The sequence below is a fragment of the Hibiscus syriacus genome, unplaced genomic scaffold (assembly GCF_006381635.1).
Source record: "Hibiscus syriacus cultivar Baekdansim isolate YM2019G1 unplaced genomic scaffold, ASM638163v2 tig00112260_pilon, whole genome shotgun sequence".
Taxonomy (NCBI): Eukaryota; Viridiplantae; Streptophyta; class Magnoliopsida; order Malvales; family Malvaceae; genus Hibiscus; species Hibiscus syriacus.
The window spans coordinates 273,323-281,551 of record NW_024063288.1 but is presented as its reverse complement, the minus strand read 5'-3'; the positions used below and the strand labels follow the sequence as shown (position 1 = coordinate 281,551).

The 8,229-nt window shown below is 36.4% G+C and overlaps 2 pseudogenes; one reads left to right on the top strand and one right to left on the bottom strand.

The window, feature by feature from the left end:
* Window positions 1-867: 867 nt before the first annotated feature.
* On the bottom strand, window positions 868-3,824 carry LOC120176907 (annotated as a pseudogene).
* Window positions 3,825-6,340: 2,516 nt separating this feature from the next.
* LOC120176906 lies at window positions 6,341-7,325 on the top strand (annotated as a pseudogene).
* The last annotated feature ends 904 nt before the right edge of the window (window positions 7,326-8,229 follow it).

Here is an 8,229-nt window from a genome sequence, read left to right as displayed (position 1 = left end):
ATCTACCAACTACAAGTTCTCTGCTAAAAAATGACAATTTCTGCCACATAATTTTGATTCAGTAAATTAAGTAGAGATGTCATGATTAACAAGTGATTCCATGAACTACACCGAGTGGTAACAAACTCAGAGAGGGAGAGGATTGCTCTGGCTGTTTTCTGTGTTCCACATCTGGATCAAGTGATTCAAAGGGTGGAAGAGCTCGTCAATGAAAGTAATCCCAGATTATACAAGAACATGAAGGATTATGTCAGTCTCTACTTTCAATACTACCAGCAAGGAAGGAGACCTATATATGCAGCACTGCTTTCATGTTCATCACGTTTTTCTTTTAAGCTTGTTTTCAGAAGTGGCATCCTAAACATTGAGATTTGAAACCAATAATGAAATCTAAAGGAAATAAAGAAGCTTCACATTGATACCGAGGATAATTCAGATATGTTACTGCAGTTCCTATATCGTCTTTATTCAACACGAAACCGTTTTATCACAGATTATTCGCCTTTCTCAACAGAAATATGCAAAAAGAAAAACATGCAAAAGATGATGCTTAATCAAGCTCAAATGCAAGGGTGCATACTTATCTCCACTAGACTAAACTCTACCAAGCTTGAGTAGTCTAAGCCATATCAAAATAGCTACTACGCAAAAGAAGACCTCTTGTTCCTGCAGGCTGCAATGCTCAATAATCCATGCATTATCATTATATACAGGAATATTAGAGCGACAAAACAAAGTTAGACACGGTCAAAAAAATCAAGATTCTTAATATAACAAAAAGTGATAATGGTAACAATACAGTTTTAACTCATTTCTATAAATTGGTCATCAATATCATGACGAACTCTTTACAAGGAAAACTTTTAATTTGCCATTTTGGCTTTTGAGAGGATATGGTCTCTAGAGTCAAAATGTGTTACAGACTAAATATACTTCAAAACGAGAATTGGAAAAGAACCCAGCAGAGTCTGGGATCAATGGACCACTAGCTGATGTTTGTTTCCTCTTAAAATATCTTAAACAGCAGTCCACCATGGGTAGCAAAGAAGGGAGAAAAGACAAGTGATTCAACGGCCATTAGCTTGATGAGTATGTTGAGCGATGGCCTAGATGTATCCTTTAGAGGTTCTCCAATGGTGTCACCAATAACAGCTACCTTATGTGGGTCTGATCCTTCGGGACCAAGAGTTCTTGCATGTTCTGACGCACCAGCCTACAACAATTAACAACAAAAGCAAGAGCATAAATATAGAATAGTTACTTAGAAAAACGTCGATCATAAGATTAGATCACATGATATCAGTCAATTCAGAGATAGAAATACCTCGATATACTTCTTGTCATTATCCCAAGCACCCCCTGTGTTGGATGCAGATACAGCAATCTGGAAACATACCAGAACAGAAACAAACATTAAGATGAACCTTCTGTAAGAAAAAGTCTTGTGCCGTATTGTAAGAATTAAAAATGAAATTTGAAATTATATAGACAATATCCAGATTTGTTAACATCACCTGTACGCCAGAGACAAGGGATCCAGCCAGGACACCAGAGAGAGTTTCGACACCGAAAAAGATCCCAACGATAACAGGTGTGAGCATAACAAGGGCACCAGGTGGGATAATTTCTTTGATAGAGGCATCAGTTGAGATCTTAACACAGGTAGCATAGTGTGGCTTAGCCGTGTCATCCATGAGACCTGGGATAGTGTTGAATTGTCTGCGCACTTCCTCAACCATTTTCAAAGCTGCACTTCCCACACTCTTCATGGTCACAGCCGAGAACCAGTAAGGAAGCATTGCCCCAGTAAGCAAACCAATGAAAACTTTAGGGGTCAATATATCAACTTTGAAATTGCAGCACGGCTCACAAAGGCACCAAAGAGGGCAAGAGACACCAAGGCTGCTGAACCAATGGCGAAACCATGGAAAGATATGCAGAGGTTTCAAATGAACACCTATTAACCCACAACTGAAACAATAGCTGCTTCATGCCTACAAAAAAAAAAACTGCTTTAGAACTTGTTTTGCAGAACAAACATAGAGATTGCCATAAACCAAATAAATTAGAAAATCTAAGCCATGTACTAAGTGAAAACAAATCAAACCTTTCCGATAGCAGCGGTGGTGTTTCCTGCAGCATCAAGAGCATCAGTTCTGTCTCGTATTCTATGGCTCATGCCAGCCATCTCAGCAATGCCTCCCGCATTATCACTGATGGGACCATAAGCATCGATAGCCAATCCAGTAGCTATGGTGCTCAGCATTCCAAGGGCAGCAACAGAAATGCCATACATAGCCGCAAAGCTAAAACTAACAAAAATACTGATAGCAATAGCAAAAATAGGAATAATGCAAGACTTGTAACCCAATGCAAGCAGTCCTGCAGGAATCAGCGACGTCTTGAACGGGGATGCAGGATAAAATAAAGTGTGTTAAAATCACCGATAACAAAGGATAACAAAAGCAGAAAATTAATGATATCAAGATGAGTAACCTGTATGCATTGCTAGTATAGTACTCAGTTACAAAACCAATAATTAGGCCAGCCCAAAGACCAACAGCAACACATAAGAATAGTTGCCTGCAGAAAGAACACAATGTTACTCATTCTAATGCAAGCGTTTGACTTTTGACATTTCTCAATAAAAGAAGCACACAGTTTACCAGTTCTTCACAACTTTCTGGTCTCCGAAATTGAAAATGGTAAAGGAAGGCGGAAGAGCTACCCAACTAATAATTGCAATTCCAATAGTCTTGAGAACAGTGGAGATGATAAGTTGCCTCTTCAATGATGGCTCGATTTCCTTAACAGCCTTGATCTCAAAGAAATCAGTTGCAAATAAGGTGGTGATTAAACAAACAATGATACCAACAGAATTGATGATGAGAGGATATAACATAGGAGTCAACTCATGATTGATGCCAAAAGAAGAGATGGAAGCAACAACAAGTGCAGCACAAGATGATTCAGCATACGACCCAAAAAGGTCAGATCCCATTCCAGCAATATCACCAACATTATCCCCAACATTGTCAGCAATCACCTGAAAACACAGAAGTAACTCAGATACAACCCTAGAAAAGTAACTACTACTCGGTGTCAAATCTCAAAAAAGCTACAACATATAATAGTAGATGCATGTCACGTACAGCTGGGTTTCTAGGGTCATCCTCAGGAATGTTCCTCTCCACCTTGCCTACAAGATCAGCACTCACATCAGCAGCTTTGGTATAGATTCCTCCACCAACTCTGCCAAAAAGTGCCATGGATGAACCTCCAAGCCCATAACCAGTGATTGCCTCAAAAAGACCACCCCAGTCATCACCGTAGTAGAGCTTGAATACATTGATGGCAATGTAAAACACCAAAAGGCCATTTGCAGCAAGAAGAAAGCCCATTACAGCACCAGATCTAAAAGCAGTGATAAATGCCTTTCCAACTCCCTTTCTTGCCTCAAGGGTGGTTCTAGCATTAGCATAAGTAGCAATTTTCATCCCAAGAAAGCCAGAAACAACTGAAGTGACAGCACTGAGCAAGAAAGATATGGTGCTGAATGCAGCAGTGGCAAGGGCAGGATAGCACATCCTAGATAGGTCATATGTGCAAGGTTGGCTCTTCATGCTGAAACCCTCTACAGAGCCAAGGAAGAGGAAAATCAAGATTGCAAAAGCAATCATAAAGATGCCAACATACTGATACTCGGTGTAAAGAAATGAGGTTGCACGTGTAAACTCATAAATCAAAATATTAGCTAACTGGGAAGTCTTTCCAAAACTTACAATTAGAAAAGGTAGCAAACAGAACAACAAGATATAAACCATAATTCTTTGTAGTAAAAGCATATTGTCACAAACATTGTCTATCGAATAAAGCTAGAGTGATCTTATTACCATCCTTGCTTCATTCTTTGACGCAAAGCAATAGAAACAAATTAAAAAGGAAACTTCATTTTGGAATATTAACATTTTGTTGATAGGAAATTAAAATATGTATTGAATCTAAATATATTTTTGCATTTTAACAACAGTTATATTTATTATAAATCTCAGAGAAAGCGGAAACAAACAAGAAAAACAGCTTAGTATGTTACAACCTTGGAAGCATGGATATGATTCAAAATCGGTTCACATTCAAAAAGTGAAACAAAGTGTAATTCATTCATGATAACAAAATTTTCCAGCAGTAAAAGAAAAAATAAGGAAGGAAACTACACAACTATTTCGGACAAAGTAATTAAATCATCCACTTCTATGTCCTTGTTAAGCAACACTTTGAGAGTATACGAATTGAAGAAGTATGGCCACTGGAAACTTAATACGTACACCTTACAAACTAAACAAATTGAAGAATTCAGGCCCCATAAAAATTAAACAAATTTAAGAGTTCAGGCCACTGGAAACTTTATTCAGGTCCCATATAAAGCAGGACTTCGAGATCCAGTTCAACAAAAAGGATTGATTTCCTTAACAAACTTGGTTCCTGAACATTCAGTTTTCCATGGAACTCCAAATCTGCATATTAATTAGCAGAACACGTTTTCACACAGTAAGCAATAAGCATACAACACAATCATGAGAAAATGTCCGGTCTTTCAATGCCATCATGCCTTCTGCTACAACATCTAAAGTTTAAACCCAAAAGGAAAAAGGCCTAGATCCCAAATATGTTCTCAATGTGCAAACAGAAAATCAACACAACAACTTAAATGTATATTGATTGTGAGATATAATTAATAAATACACGTTGGTCCAGACTCGATTCCCCCATCACCCTACACTTTGATTTGAATAAACATTCATTGAAGCACTCACATTATATATATATATATAAAGGAAACATCCCAACATTTTATTTTAAAAAATCACTAAACTAAACTTTCACATAGGAAAACATGATGAAACATAAAACCTCGTGCTCCAAAACTCTATCTTCAAAGTGCACATGACAACGCCAAAATAAAACAAGCCAAAATAAAACAAACCAAAAACTCCTACAATCAAACATAATGAGAAACTAAAGATCTAAACTTTCAGAACATAAAAAATCGAAAGAAAAAAAAAACAGAACCCAAATTTCCGAAGACCATATTGATTAAGTGATTCAGCATGAAAACCAAAAAACAACTTAAGAAAATGACCAAAAGGTTCCATTTTTTCAAAACCCCAGATAGCAAAGCCTTTAAAAAATAACAATCAAAGAGAGCAACGACCTTCAGAGACGACGTTTTGAATTTCAGCGCATTTAAGAACAACGTTATGGTCATTAAGTCCTTCTTCTTCTTCAATGAGGTAATCGGCGTAGCCGTTTTTGCCACCGGCACCGTTGTTGGGGGCGGAACCTAGAGAGAGCTTGACCTGGGAAACTAGAACCCATTGTACGAGAGAAAAGACAATTCCAATAACGGCACAAGCTGGAAATTGGAATCAGGATGTTGGTGCCGAGATCTGGCAAAATGGAGGCCACCGTGGTTAAGTTAACAAGCTTCCAAAAGAAGCTAGAAAGTGAGAGAAACTTTGTTCAGTGAGAGGAAAACATGAGAGAGTTTATAATTAAATACAGCATAGATAGTTTGTGGAGTAAAATGTGAAATGTCATTTTAAAAGCTTCGCTGCCCAGAAACATTGTGGAATGCCTGAACATAGATAATTTGTTAACTGTTTTTCACTTCGTAATTCAACTTCTTTTAATAAAAGTCTTATCATTTTCTATTTTTAATTTAAATCGATCGATTTTGCTCCTCCAACTATTAAAAAATATATATGAAGTTTTTATTTTGGTTTTGCATGTCATTAGGGGAAACTGTAAGACATTTGAATCTGGTGACGTTTTTATATTGGTTTTGCAAGCCAATGTTTTAGCATTGAAGAGAATATACCTGATAGCTGGCTATTTGTCATTAGGTGAAAGGAAGAGCATTTTGTTCTGGTGGAGATCTTGCAGCTTTGGTACAGTATATTAGGGAAGGTATGGATTCCTTCATTCTTTTTGTGAATATCAGATAGTAGATCCTTTACTAAAAAGTTAATAAGTTACATTATTAGTTTGCATGTGGCCTTGCAAACTCACTTTGTTCCGTCAGCAGTATGTTTCCCAACCTAAAGTACTAGAGTTCAAAATATATCTGAGACAATGTAGATTTGTGTATCCTTTCTCTAGTAGAGGTAGCATGATTAGTTTAGGTAAAAGATTGTTTTTCCTGCTGTAAGAAAGTTTCTGATCCTACTAGTTCTTTAGAATAAGTAGGCAGTATGGATTCTCTTGCCTTATGCCTTGGAAATTTCACTTCATTGTTTATAATTATTTTTACATCTTTTCACTTAATCAACATAAATTACTCATGTTAGAAGCTGCATTCTGTGCTGTGGATTCCAGTGATCCAGAAATGATTTCATCAATCATTGGCCAATACTCGGAGTGACCCTCACTGAAAGAGCAGAGTGTGTGCAATCGGTTAGTTTTCTATTAACAATGTATTTTCCTGCATAATTAGTTTGATATCTGTTCATTATCATTGGTTACATTACATGGCTGCAGATTAGATGTCATTGATATATGCTTCTCTCAAAAAACAGTTGAATAGATTTTATCTGCTCTTGTAAGTTGATAATTCGATTTCGTTTGTTATCAGAAACATTAATCTGATGGTCTCTTTCAATGTCTCTTGCATGAGTTTACAAAGTTCCCTGCAATTTGTGTACCATCATTCTTACACAGGAGAACGAGGCTGTTGATGGAAGTGATGGTTGGATCTCTATTACAATTCAAACACTGAAAAAGGCTTCACCAACAAGTCTTAAGATTTCTCTAAGATCAGTAAGTTGACGGATTCATATTGATTGGGACATGCCAATGAGTTTGATTTTCTCTTACAATATCAGAGTAGAGTAGGGAGACTCCAAGGTGTAGGTCCATGCCTCGTTCGTGAATATAGAATGACTTGCCATTTCTTGCGCAGAGAATTCAGCAAGGACTTTTTTGAGGTTCCAGCTGTCTCAAACTTATGCATTTTGGCTCGTTTTGTTTCACACCATTTCTTCAACCAATTGAAATCTATGGTACTTAACAGGGATGCAGGGCCATAATACTGGAAAAAGATAAGAAGCCAAAGGTTAGGATTCTCTCTTCAGACTCTTGAATCCTTAAATATCATCAAGTTTTGGGACTGAGTCACCTTTTTCCTTTTATTTTGCCAGTGGGAGCCAACGAAGTTGGAGCTTATCACTGGCACTCAAGTTGACAACTATTTCTCAAAGATGAAGAATGAAGATTGGGAAGATCTCAAGCTTCCTGCTGGATCCAAATTCACATATAATGGGCAATGATAAAAATAAAAAACAATAAAACAATAAGAGAAATCGCATAAATTTTGGTGGCACAAAAAGCTCGTATTTAGAAAATTTGCAGGATTTTAGTCAAATGTAAACTTGTAATATAAAAATACACATACATACATATATATGTATATATATTAATGCATGGATCATACTGAACAAACGCAAAATACAGTGACTAAATGTGAAAAATAATAAACAACAATCAGGGATTAAATCAAAAGGAAAACAGAATCACATACTCAAATAAAAAACAAAAGACAAATTGTTAGAACTGATACGACGAACTAAATACAAATATCATGGATAAAATGCATACTAACAATCATAGAAGCTAAATAGGTAAATAAAAGGGACGAATCTGAAATAAATATAAAATAAATTACCGAAATTAATAGGAAATTAGTTCGAAAAGGGACAAAATCAGAGTCTATTCAGAATATTGGCGCATTAAATGCGTGATTAACCCACAACGCAAAAATGCACAGACCTCACTAATGGTGTTCAGATATAATCCGATCCAAAAAATTGATAACCGAAAAAAACCGAAATCGATTTAGTGTGTTTAGTTTTAAAAAAACCGATCGGTTCGGTTTTGGTTTAGAAATCTGGAACCGATCCAAACCGAACCAAAATTATAGTCTCTTACAATGAATGGTTATCTACCACACATTGTGCTTCAATGCTTTGATATTTTGTCCCCCATCACTATCCAGGAAGCAATATTTCGAGTGGTTGCTGTAATTTTGCATCTTAGCAATATTGAATTTACAAAAGAAAAATAAATCGACTCATCTATGCCCAAAGATGAAAAATTTTGGTTCTATCTACAAACTGATGCTAAACTATTAATGTGAGTAAATTTCACAAACTTGTATTTGTTAAAATATATATT